This window comes from Ovis aries, chromosome 12, assembly GCF_016772045.2.
Source record: "Ovis aries strain OAR_USU_Benz2616 breed Rambouillet chromosome 12, ARS-UI_Ramb_v3.0, whole genome shotgun sequence".
Classification (NCBI taxonomy): Eukaryota; Metazoa; Chordata; class Mammalia; order Artiodactyla; family Bovidae; genus Ovis; species Ovis aries.
Genome location: NC_056065.1, coordinates 71,129,423 through 71,143,494, shown reverse-complemented (window position 1 = coordinate 71,143,494; position 14,072 = coordinate 71,129,423). Strand labels below are relative to the sequence as shown.

Genomic DNA, 14,072 nt, shown 5'->3' with positions numbered 1-14,072 from the left:
TCTTTATAGTCCAAATCTCACATCCATATATGACTACTGGAAAAACCATAGCTTTGACTAGACGGACCTTTGTTGGCAAAGTAATGTCTTTGCTTTTTGATAGGCTGTCTAGGTTGGTCATAATTTTCCTTCCAAGGAGCAAGCATGTTTTAATCTCATGGCTGCAGTCACCATCTGCAGTGATTTTGGAGCCCCTCAAAATAAAGTCTGTCACTGTTTCCATTGTTTCTCCATCTATTTGTCATGAAGTGATGGGACCAGATGCTATGATCTTAGTTTTCTGAATGTTGAGTTTTAAGCCACCTTTTTCACTCTCCTCTTTCACTTTCATCAAGAGGCTTTTTAGTTCTTCTTCACTTTCTGCCATAAGAGTGGTGTTATCTGCATATCTGAGGTTATTGATATTTCTCCCGGCAATCTTGATTCCAGCTTGTGCTTCATCCAGCCCAGCATTTCTTTGCATATACAGGGATTGTATCAAAAAGTGATTCAATCATTAAATTCAACTACATGAGCTTAGGAAGAAAACTAAGAGAGAAAAAAAGGTAATGGTTGAGAGAAGATAGAGTAAGGAAGGGAAGAAGTAAAAGACTGAGACAGAGAACATTTCAAATAGTACAAGCAATTCTGCCTGCCTTTCCACTCCTCAGGTGTATGCCCTGGGGGAAGCCTGAGACTGAAATTGTGAATCCGCTGCTGCTGCTGCTGCTGCTAAGTCGCTTCAGTCATGTCCAACTCTGTGTGACCCCATAGATGGCAGCCCATCAGGCTCCCCCGTCCCTGGGATTCTCTAGGCAAGAACACTGGAGTGGGTTGCCATTTCCTTCTCCAGTGCATGAAAGTGAAAAGTGAAAGCGAAGTCGCTCAGTCATGTCCGACTCTTAGAGACCCCATGGACTGTAGCCCTCCAGGCTCCTCCATCCATGGGATTTTTCCGGCAAAGCACTGGAGTGGCTGCCACTGCCTTCTCCGTGTGAATCTGCTCTGCCTCCTCAATTCACCTCTCATGTGCCGGTCATCATGATAGCAGCCCACTGAGCAGGATGATTTCGGTTTTTTAAAAAATTCATTTTCTTCCATAAAAAACATAAGCAAACTTTTTAATTGATGTAACATGATCCCTGCCCTCAAGAAGTTTGCTCACTTATTAGGAATAAGAAATAAACTAGGGAATAATGCACGACACATGAAAATATGTACTACAAGAGGCATGGAGAGAAGAAATCATTGGGAGATAAAACATGAATGGAAGAGACACCAAAGACATGGGGGAAATGGCCTTGAACAGACAGTTGCTATTGGGAAGACTGGAAAATGAGGTTACAACTGTAAATAAAAGGTCAGATTACAAAGGTACTTTTAGACATCAGGTACGAGAATTGAGACCAGGAAATATAAAATTCCTTTTTCTGTCACCAGGAAGGTGACAAAATTGAGAGCAGTGGGCTCCTATATGACAGAAGGGAGCAGTGGTATTGTGTTCAAAACAGTTGCATGCCTCACCTCCTCCAAGAGTTCCAGTTCTAAGCTGTTTCTGATATCTGGAAATGTGGACCCAGGTTACCAGACCTTCCAATTCAACAGTAATTGGACATTGGAGAGTTTTTTATGAAATTTAAATAGAAGATTAACAATGTTGGAAGACTCCTGGGTTAGCAGGAATAGAATTAAGCAAAGAGACAACTGGCTTTTGGTAGAAAGGACATTCTGCAATGTAACGGGAGGAATAAAACAAAGGAACACCAAAAGATGTGGCTAAAGAGGCAGGTTTGGGCCAGGCTAGCCGAGCACCAGAGCTCTGCACGTTGTCTCACAAACCACAGAAAGCCTGTAGGAAAGGAACTGACAAAATGTGGGATGGAGGGAAGAGATGCAGGACTGCAGGGATGAGGGAGAGTAGCTATTTGTTAAGTGGGGGATTTTTTTAAGATGAGAATGTCTTTAGTATTTTTATATCCTGGAAGACTAAAACACAAACAGAAGGAGATAGTAATCACTAAGGTGAAACAAGAGAGATAGGGAAATTGCTTTGGGTAAGGGATGATCTATTGATGAACGAGGGTGCAAAGAAGTTGGGGAGTAGGACAGAGAAAGGGGTAGAGTCTCCAGAGCACAATTCCAGGGCACCAACCAAACCCATGGCAAAAGGCAATGAGTGGAATTCAAAACTGACTTGGGAAAGAGAATTGCTAACAAAAGCATCATCAACGTAGACATCCTACGTGGAACTGAACTAGACAAAACTGGGGATGCCTCTCAAAACAGAGGAGCAGACAGCAGATACAAGCATTCACACCAGCTAACTGCCCAAGAGGCCTGAAGCAAAGTTCATAGTTGGAGCTATTAATAATATAGCCCCTGGTTTGAGGTTTGGCCATATTCCTAAGTGTTGAAATCCAGGATACTAAAATAAGAAAGTACTAAGACTATATTTAAATGAGAAACTACACATTACTAAAAATTTCCTATTTTAAAGGGCTTTCATTCCTATTCTCTCAATTGCCACAGCAGCACTAAACACATACAAGCTGTGTATCAGTCTTACTTAAAGCTAAGACTCAGAGAAGATATTGTAAAAGGTAATACTATAAGTAAGCATTATAAATCTGACTGAAATCTGTCTCTCTGTCCCTAAAACCACAACAAAGATAGCCCCTGTTTAACAAAATTATTAACCATTCAACTAAAAGGGAAGTATGCTGTTTTCAATGTATAATGAAAATAGAATGGACTTTAAAGTAGACTTTCATTCAAAGACCAGCTCTATCCCTTGCTAGCTCTATCACCCACATTAAGCAAGTTACTTCCTCTTCTCATTTATGTAATGGGGTTGATACTACTTCCCTCTCAGGACTCTTTTCAGTATTTAATAAGAAGTCATATGTAAGCACTTGGTAAATAGCCTGGAACATCAGATACTCAGCTAACATAAGTTTGTCTCCTCACTGGAAGCATTACTGACAGAATTAAGTAAAAAGGATTGTGAAAGGTTTGTATTTTAACAATAAATCTTACTAGAGGATAGTTTCTAAAGGAATCAGAGAAACTAACTCAAAGCTTACTATAAATTGAAGAAATTAAGTCACAAGAAGAAAACATCATCATTTCGAGATTCATATTAACATGAGATGAATGTAACTTGACATAAAGGAGAGAGTAAATAGACTAGAATACACTAAAGGTGTAAAGTTCTTCTCACTGAGCATGGAGTTCAAATCTGGATTCTGCGGGTCAATAAATGGACTTAAAAGAGTTGTGAACCCCTTGAAACTGTCTGTAAAACTGTGAGTATGTGCAAAGGTGCTGTGGTAAGCCAAAAAATGTTCCCCTACACCCACTCCCCAAGATAACCATGTCAAGTTCTGGAACCTGTGAATGTTATCTTATATGGTAAAAGATGTGATTCAGTTAAGGCTCTTGAGAAGAGGAGCTAATTCCGGATTACCCCAGGTAGGCCCTCATCCAATGATAAACATCCTTACAAGAGACACAGAGAAGAGGGGGTGGCCACATGACCCTGGAGGCGGAGCTTGAAGTGATGCAGCCAAAAGCCCAGGAATGCTGACAGCTACCAGAAGAGGCAGACGATCTGCCCCTGGAGCCTCTGTGGGGAGCTGAACTTCAGGCCTCCAGAAATGCGGCAAGAATTTATTTCTGTTGTTTTAAACGCTTCTGTGCTCATTTGTTATGCAACCCCATGAAATTAATACAGGTACAGTTTTCTGAGAGGAGAGCCCAGAGCTTTCATCAGACTCTAAAAGAGGTTCTTATGAACCCCACAAGGTAAAAGAACCACTATTTTAGAGGATTAAGCAAAATTCTCTATAAACAAAGGAACTAGAAATTTTTTTAAAACCTGCAGAACAAGTAGTTACTTAGGGTCCCATAGTTAGTAAATATTGAGGTAAGAAAATAACAAGCTGTCCTATGATATCTAATCCAATATTCATTTCACTATCTCTTGGGGTTCAACCCTATGAATGTATTAACAGCAGTCCCCAACATTTTTAGCACCAGGGACTGGTTTCATAAAAGACAATTTCACCACAAAGAGAGAGGAGGGGTGGTATGGTTTGGGGATGATTCAAATGCATTATTTTTATTGTATACTTTATTTCTATAATCATTACATCAGCTCCACCTCAGATCATCAGGCATTAGATCCCAGAGGTTAACGGCCTGTTAAAAATGTAGGCTCTCAGGCTCCATCTTAATATGTTGATCAGACTCTCCAGGGTAGAGAAATTCATATACATACAAAGTTTCTCTGATAATACAGATGTGCAGACTAATTTGGGAATTATCACTATAAAGCAGGGATCAATAAACTTTTTCTCTAAAAGGTCAGATAGTAAAACTATTAGGCTATGCGGGCCAAGAGTCAGAACTGAGTAAATTATGTAGGCATTTATGTAACAAATTTGTTTTACAACAAAATTCTATAAATCTTTATTGACAAAATTGAAAATGTAAAAATAATAGAATACAACTTTTTGTGATTTTTGGTCTACTAAAGAGAAGAACAAAATTCTTTCTTGCGAGGGGTAAGATTTCAGTGAACTGGGGTTCAAAGTTAGTTTCCTATCATCAGATCAACTGCAAACCGTCATCTGTAAAAAACCTCTTGAGCTAGAGAGGACTTACGAAACAAGCAGCTGGATCTGGCTTCAAGGCGGGAGCTTGCCAATCTCTGTGGAAAGGTATAAGGAATCTCTGCGGTTCTCAGTCCCTGCCCTGAACTAGCTGACAAGCTAGTTAAAGAGATGGGAACAGCAAAGGTGAAAAACAACAGTGAAAAAATATGAACCAGAATTCTGGTTGTGGAGCAGTGAGTCTTAACTGTTTCAAGTGTGAACGGTCTATTTTAACATCACAAAACATGACAAGACCTGGGCCTGGCAATATAGACCCTCTGAGCACAGAGAAATGAGACGAAATCTGTGTAGGACTTCCCTGGCAGTCCAGTGGGTACGACTCAGTGCTTCCAGTGCTGGAGGCGTGGGTTCAACCCCTGGTCAGGGAACTTTTAAGACCTGACATGATGCACAGTGTGCAGTGCGTGACCAAGGAAATCTGAGCATTTTGCCAACACTTGTGTTACTGCCCTACTTTAGTAACCTAATAACATTTTTGACTTTATATCTTATAATATTTACCCCCTGACATTAATAGATTGTTTCTCAAAGTGAGTGGTATAGCATTCTAAAATTAAGTGAAAAAAGTGTGGCAGACATCTATGCTAGTAGTTCTCCTAGCACTGAATGAAAAGATTGGTAACAAAAAGCAACTGTAAAGACTATAATGCTTTTAAGGGATTTCTTATTTAAAAAAAACAGCAGCTACATATATTTGAAAAATATTAACATGTACTTATAAGACCCATTATTTATTCAACCATAGATGGCATTTAATATATTTTGGGATTCTCAAACCCCTGAGAGAACTCTGAAGCACTGCAGGAACTCTCTGTCCAAAGGTTTGTAACCACAGTTGCAGGGTAGATGTCAAAGAGGTTCAGAAAGAAGGAAACAGCAGAAACTAGAGCAGTAGGAAAGGATGTCATGGGCTTAGATAAGGAGATACACTTTCAAAGAAACTGAAGAACAGATCTCAGGGACAGGAAAAACACCAATGGGAAAATGAAGAGGGGCCAAGGGAGAGAAGCCTTACTGAATAAGAGCTTGCAACAGGATCAAACTATGACAGCTCTGCCTTGCTTACCTGCCTGTGTCACCAGAGGCAGCATTTAAAGTGCTTTCCACATTTTATTGTATCACGGAGCTCTGATAAGCCTTGTCTCATTCAATCTTAGAATAGTTTCCTAAGTACTTGAGCGGTGGTGTAAGTAAATGACTCTGGTTTCATCAGGTACAACTCTAAGTGGATCAAAAGCTAGAATCTTAAATCTTAAAATAAATAAATAAATAAAAGCCTTCCCTTGACCCAATTTCTCTCGTGCAACTATCTTCCTCGACTCCTTCAGAGCCACATTTCTGGAAAATCATACATACAGGTTTCCATTTTATTTCCTCCATTCATCTCCAACTCACTCCAAGCTGGGTCCACTCCTACCTCAGTGAAGGTGCTCTTGCCGAACAACTGAAAGGATGAATCAGCTCTTACCTTGCAAAACAGACACTCTCAGCAGCTCTCCTGGAGAACCCCTGCCCTGGAACACTGCCGACTCTGACACACACTCAGAGCCCAGACATGCCTTCTACTGCTCTCGCTGCTCCTTCACAGGCTCTACTACCCTCCTCTCCCCAGCCTCCAAGTGACAGCATTCCTCAGAGTCCGGCCCTGGTCCGCCATTACTCAGTACTTACAATCTCCCTAGGTGAACCCATTCATCTCCATGGCTTTAAGTACCATTGTTAATTTCCCAATTGATCTTTCCAGTTCATGTTTCTCTTCTGAGTTCTAAACTGCACACCCACGTACCTACTTCAGAGCTTTTCTTAGATGCTTCTCACTCAGCCTGTGCTCAATTTTTCCTCTTTCTTCTCAACACTGCTCCTTCGCTGGGCTTCCTTATGAACGTAGCATCTCACACCAGAAACCTCATAGTCAACCCCATCACCTGTCCATGAATTCCATCCTCTATGTCCAAGCTCTCAGCAAGTCTCGATAATTTCCTCCCATAAAATCCCCAAATTAGTTCACTTCTTTCCATCTTCAATACCATCATCCCTGGACCAACCAACTATCACCTCAACTGGGGAAGCTGAGAATCTTCCAGAGGGTACTACCTGTGTACTCTCACCTCTCTCTAATCCATTTTCACAAAACAGGCAGAGTTTTGTGGAAATGGATTAGAGAGTCTGACTTCCATCATTCCCTTGCTTAAAATCCTTGCATATTTCCTCATGATAAATTTCAAAATTCTCAGTAAGTACCACAAGGCCTCAGTGGACTTGGCCTCATCCTCACCCTCACCACCGCTGCTCCCCTCCTCATCCACTCCCTGCTGCATCCCACCTGCTCTTCCCTTCATTCCTCAAACACAACAAACTCTGAGTCCTCTGTATATGCAGCCCCCCCCCAGCACCACCTGGTCCACTCACACTCGAAGTCTCAGTCTCAATGTCACTTTCTCAAGGAGGCCATTTCTCCCTGACACCATCATCTCCAGAACAAGCCCTCTATTACCTACTCTCACAGCCCCTACACTTGTTCTTTGCAGCCCTTTTCACACTTGGGGTTTCATGGTTATCATGCAACTTCTTCTGTCTCCCATGTGAAAAAGTCAACTGTAGGAGAACAGGAGCTGTTCTGTTTTGTCACTGTTTTATTTCCACCAGCAGCACAATGTCTGACAGAAAAGACACTCAAATATTTGGTATTAGAATAGGTGACGGAATGAATCAGAAAAGTTAAACATAAATTGCTTTGAAGCATTTCATAATTTACAAATGTGAAATTTAGTTAATATTTTAGCTAGACTATGGCTTAAACTACTAACAATAAAGTATTTTTATTTATTGCTTAAAGCATAAGTGGATCACAATAAACTGTGGAAAATTCTGAGTGAGAGGGGAATACCAGACCACCTGACCTGCCTCTTGAGAAACCTATATGCAGGTCAGGAAGCAGCAGTTAGAACTGGACATGGAACAACAGACTGGTTCCAAATAAGAAAAGGAGTATGTCAAGGCTGTATATTGCCACCCTGCTTATTTAACTCCTATGCAGAGTACATCATGAGAAATGCTGGGCTGGAAGAAGCACAAGCTGCAATCAAGATTGCCGGGAGAAATATCAATAACCTCAGATATGCAGATGACACCACCCTTATGGCAGAAAGTGAAGAGGAGCTAAAAAGCCTCTTGATGAAAGTGAGAGTGAAAAAGTTGGCTTAAAGCTCAACATTCAGAAAACGAAAATCATGGTATCTGGTCCTATCACTTCATGGGAAATAGATGGGGAAACAGTGGAAACAGTGTCAAACTTTATTTTGGGGGGCTACAAAACCCCTGCAGATAGTGATTGCAGCCATGAAATTAAAAGACGCTTACTACTTGGAGGAAAAGTTATGACCAACCTAGACTGCATATTAAAAAGCAGAGACATTACTTTGCCAACAAAGGTCTGTCTAGTCAAGGCTATGGTTTTCCAGTGGTCATGTATGGATGTGAGAGCTGGACTGTGAAGAAAGCTGAGCGCCAAAGAATTGATGCTTTTGAACTGTGGTGTTGGAAAAGACTCTTGAGAGTCCCTTGGACTGCAAGATCCAACCAGTCCATCCTAAAGGAGATCAGTCCTGGGTGTTCACTGGAAGGACTGATGCTGAAGCTGAAACTCTAATACTTTGGCCACCTCAGGTGAGAGTTGACTCATTGGAAAAGACTCTGATGCTGGGAGGGATTGGGGGCAGGAGGAGAAGGGAATGACAGAGGATGAGATGGCTGGATGACATTACCGACTCGATGGACCTAAGTTTGGGTAAACTCTGAGAGTTGGTGATGGACAGGGAGGCCTGGCGTGCTGCAATTCATGGGATCGCAAAGAGTTGGACACAACTGAGCGACTGAACTGAACTGAACTGAACTGAAAGCATAAGAACTATATTGAGCCAAGTCTGAGTATCCTCAAATGTGTTTCTAAAATTATTCCATAAGTTAGCTTTTATTGATTTATTCACACCTTTCCCCCAAAGGTAAACATAATTTTTTTCCTAGGCATTAATGTAATAATAATAATGATAATGATATTATTATTTATAGAGTACCAAATGTCAAGCTATTCACTTTACATTTAAACTTCACAAGAGATAAATATTATCAATACTATCTCCATTAATAAAGATGGTGAAAATGAAGCTCAGAGAAGTTAAGTTCAAGGTTATACAGCTAGTAATGAGCCGTGGCAGAACTCAAACTCATACTAACTCAAAAGTCAATGTTTTTCCCTAATACCTCATGGTATCTCCAATAACATACATATTTAGAAATCATTATTAACTGTAATAGAATACTACAACTGTATACAAGGATCTGAGTTTTAAAACAGCTTTAAAAGTTTATTTCAGCTTTAAAATGATTGCCTAACTCAGCCTCTCATTCACAAAAACTCAGATCATCAGCTCCTTATTGCAAAATTCAGGCTTAAATTGATGAACACAGAGAAAAACCACAAATCCATTTAAGTATGACCTAAATTAAATCCTTTATGATTATACAGTGGAAGTGATAAGTAGATTCAAGGGAGATCTTGTAGACCGAATACCTGAAAAACTATGGACAGAGGTCTGTAACATTGTATAGGAGGCAGTGATCAAAACCATTCCAAAGGGGGGGGGGGGAATGTAAGAAGGCAAAGTGGTTGTCTGAGGAGGCCTTACAAATAGCTGAGGAAAGAAGAGATGCAAAAGGAAAAGGAGAAAGGGAAAGATATACCCAACTGAATGTAGAATTGCAGAGAATAGCAAGGAGAGACAAGAAGGCCTTCTTCAGTGAACAGTGCAAAGAAACAGAGGAAAACAAGAGAATGGGAAAGACTAGCGATCTCTTCAAGAAAATTAGAGCTATCAAGGGAGTTTGGGAGCATTTCATGCAAGGATGGGTACAATAAATGACAGAAACAGTAAGGACCCAACAGAAGCAGAAGAGATTAAAAAGAGGTGGCAAGAATACACAGGAGAACTATACAAAAAAAGGTCTTAATGTCCTGGATAACCAGGATGGTGTGGTCACTTACCTAGACCCAGACATCCTGGAGTATAAAGTCAAGTGGGCCTTAGGAGCATTAATATGAACAAAGCTAGTGGAGGTGATGCAATTCCAGCTGAGCTATTTCAAGTTCTAAAAGATGATGCTGTGAAAGTCCTGCACTCAATATGCCAGCAAATTTGGAAAACTCAGCAGTGGCCACAGGACTGTAAAAGGTCAGTTTTCACTTCAATCCCAAAGAAGTGAAGTGAAGTGAAAGTCACTCAGTCGTGTCCAACTCTTTGTAATCCCATGGCCTAAAGTCCATGGAATTCTCCAGGCCAGAATACTGGATGGAGTAGCTTTTCTCTTTTCCAGGGGATCTTCCCAACCCAGGGATCAAACCCAGGTCTCCTGCATTGCAGGTGGATTCTTTACCAGCTGAGCCACAAGGGAAGCCCAAGAATAGTGGAGTAGGTAGCCTTTCCCTTCTCCAGTGGATCTTCCCAACCCAGGAATCAAACCGGGGTCTCCTGCATTGCAGGCGGATTCTTTATCAACTGAGCTATGAGGGAAGATCCCAAAGAAAGCCAAAGCCAAAGAATGTTCAAATTACTGTACAATTGCACTCATTTCATATGCTAGCAAGGAAAAGCTCAAAATCCTACAAACTAGACTTCAGCAGTACATGAACTGAGAACTTCTGGATGTATGAGCTGTGTTTCAAAAAGGCAGAAGAACCAGAGATCAAATTGCCAACATCCACTGGATCACAGAGAAAGCAAGAGAATTCCAGAAAAACATCTACTTCTGTTTCACTGACTACACCAATGCCTTTGACTGTGTGGATCACAACGAACTACAGAAAATTCTGAAAGAGACAAGAATACCTGACTGCCTTACTTGTCTCCCAAGAAATCTGTAGGCACGTCAAGAAGCAACAGTTAAAACCAAACATGGAACAATGGACTGGTTCAAAATTGGGAAAGGAGTACATCAAGGCTATATGTTTTCACCCTGCTTATTTAACTTATACGCAGAGTACCTCATGCAAAATGCCAAGTTGGATGAATCACAAGATGGAATCAAGATTGGTGGGAGAAATACGGATAACCTCAGAAATACAGATGACACCACACTAATGGCAGAAAGTGAAGGGGAACTAAAGAGACTCTTCATGAGGGTGAAAAGAGGAGAGTGAAAAACTGGCTTAAAACTTAACATCCAGAAAACTAAGATCATGGCATCTGGTCCCATCACTTCATGGCAAACAGAAGGGGACAAAGTGGAAGCAGTGACAGATTTTATTCCTCTGAATTCCAAAATCACTGTGGATGGTGACTGCAGCTGTGAAATTAAAAGATGCTTGCTCCTTGAAAGGAAAGTTGTGACAAATCTAGACAGTGTATTAAAAAGCAGAGATATTATTTTGCCCACAAAGGTCTGTATAGCCAAAGCTATGGTTTTTCCAGTTGTGATGTATGGATGTCCAAGACAGACCATAAAGAAGGCTGAGTGTCAAAGAATTGATGCTTTTGAAGGGTGGTGTTGGAGAAGACTCTTGAGTGTCCCTTGGCCATCAAGGAGATCAAACTAGTCAATCCTAAAGGAATTCAACCCTGAATATTCACTGGAAGTGCTGACGCTTAGGCTGAAGCGCTAATACTCTGCCCACCTGCTGTGAAGAGCCCACTCACTGGAAAAGACCCTGATGCTGGGCAACATTGAGGGCAGGGAGAAGGAGGTGACAGAGGACGAGATGGCTGGATGACATCACTTTCTCAATGGACATAAGTTGGAACAAACTCCGAGAGACAGTGAAGGACAGGGAAGCCTGGTGTGCTGCAGTCCATGGGGTCACAAAGAGTCAGACATGACTAGTGACTGAACAACAATAACAATCCCACCCATAAAAAAACAGCCTACAACTCATTCCAAATGATACCCTTTCTCCTGATCCATATAATCCATTTTATACATCCATTTTTAACATCAATTTAGCTTCTAGTTAATTTCCTTCTCTGTAATGACTTTAATTAACTTTAAAGAGTAGAGCCATCACTTTAGGGAAAATGTGCATACTGAACACTGTTTTTCAGAAAATTTTTTGCAAAAGCATTTTGGACCCATAGTTCATAGCAAACTCAAAACCATCCATCAAACTAGAAACTATGCCAAAAATCCTTAGGGTAGAAATTAATCTAAATCGTACTTTTCAGCACAGTATTATATAAATCAATAACTTTGCTAACTGGCAGTAGACAATAAGCATTTGATTGATCAATTACACAAGATATTTCTACAATGAAGGCTCTGCTTTCTTGACAGAGCAAACAGGAAAGAAATATTGTTAATTCTAATCCCATTATTTCTAAGACAACTCCTAGTGAAATACGTAACTCATAAGTGTTTCCTCAACACAGAGCTAAAAATGGTTAATTTAACCCAATTATAAATATTAATTCTTGAAAAACACAGTATTCAGTAAACACTTTTAAATCCAAAACAACTTTAGGATTTCTGATTAGTGAACTAGCATGATTATTGAAGTCATTATATGTAACAAAATGGATCATGAATTTTTAAAGTATTGAAATACAGCAAAATATACTTAAAACATAAAACTTAGTACAAAACTACAGTAATAAAGAAAAATGTGGTACTGGCACAAGGACAGAACTGAGAGCCCAGAAATAAACCCATATGGCCAATTGGATACTCAACAATGGTGCCAAGATCATTCAATATGGAAAGAATAGTCTTTCCAACAAATAATGCGAGAACAACTAGCTATCCTCCATGTGCAAAAGAATGAAGTATGAACCCCTACCTTATACTACCTAGAAAAACTAACTCAAAATGGATCAAAAACTTAAGTATAAAATCTAAACTCTTAAAACATAGGACTTCCCTGGCAGTCCAGAGGTTAAGACTCTATGCTTCCAATGAAGAGGGCACGGGTTTGATCCCTGGTTAGGGAACTAAGATCCTGCATGCCACACAGAGGGACAAAAAAAAAAAAGAAAGAAAAAAGAAAAACGAAGGCGGGGTGGGGAACAACCATAGGTGTAAACCTTCATGACCTTGGATTAGGCACTGGTTCCTTAGCACCAAAAACACAAGTAACCAATGAAAAAACAGAGTATAGCATATAAAACACAGAGAAACCTTATAACTCAATACTAAGGAGACAAATAATTCAATTCAAAAATGGGCAAAGCATTTGAACAGACATTTCTCCAAAGATATATAACTGGTTAATAAGCATATGAAAAGATGCTCAACACCATTAGTCATTAGGAACATGCAAATCTAAACCACAATGAGCTATTACTTCACATCCACTAGGATGGCCAAACTAAAACAACAAAAACAAAAACCCAGACAATAGAAAGTATTAGTGAGGATATGGAGAAACTGGAACTCTTCTACCCTGCTGGTAAGAATGCACAACATGACAACTGCTATGGAAAATAGTTTGGCAGCTCCTCAAAAAGTTAAACACAGAATTATCATATGAGCCAGCAACTGGACTCGTAGGTCCAAGAGAACTGAAAACACATATTTACCCCAAAACTCATACATGGATGTTTCTGGAAGCATTATTTACAGTAGCCAACATGTGGAAACAACCCAAATGTTCATCAACTGATGAATATACAAATGAAATGTGATCTGTCTACACAATGGAATATTATTCAGACATACAAAGGAATAAATTCCTAACACATTATAATATGGATGAACCTAGAAAACACTATGCTATGTGAAAGAAGTCAGACACATAGGGTACATACTGCATAATTCCATTTGTATGAAAGTCCAGAATCGGCAAATCCATACAGACAGAATAGAGATTAGTGGTTGCCAGGACTGGAAGGGAGGAAGAAATGGAGAGTAAGGACTAAACAGTTTGGGGTTTCTTTTAGGGATGATGAAATGTCTTAGGATTAGTCAGTGCTCATGGCTGTACAATCTTGTGACTTTAGTAAAACTCATTAAATTGTACATTCAAATAAAGCGAAATTTATGGTATGTGAGTTCTATCTCAATTTTTATATATTTATATACACATACATATTCTTATCATATAGTGACTGAACAACAATAGCAAAAGCTATATTGATCATAGTTTAGTCTTTTGATGATTCAGAAATATCCTGATGTGTTTAAGTTTACAGATGTTTTATCCCTTAAAAGTGTCAAACAATGCATATTCCTAATAGCATATGTAAAACATGTTTATATACTTGACTCATAATGCTTTCTTAAAGCTTAATGAGTAATAAAAAATTGGGGGGAAAGGGTGTCAGTAGCAAAACTTGATCAGATCTACCAAACTTAAGAAAAAGTATAATCTTATAACTAAAATTTATGCATGCTTTTTATGACACTATTTTAAAATTATCTACACTACAATTTGAA

The 14,072-nt window shown here is 39.7% G+C and overlaps 1 protein-coding gene across 3 annotated transcripts in view; it reads right to left on the bottom strand.

Annotated features, from left to right (window-relative positions):
* The window catches only part of LPGAT1 (lysophosphatidylglycerol acyltransferase 1), a 152,573-nt gene that overhangs the window by 56,987 nt on the left and 81,514 nt on the right, over positions 1–14,072 (bottom strand). The gene's annotated exons all lie outside the window — the stretch shown is intronic.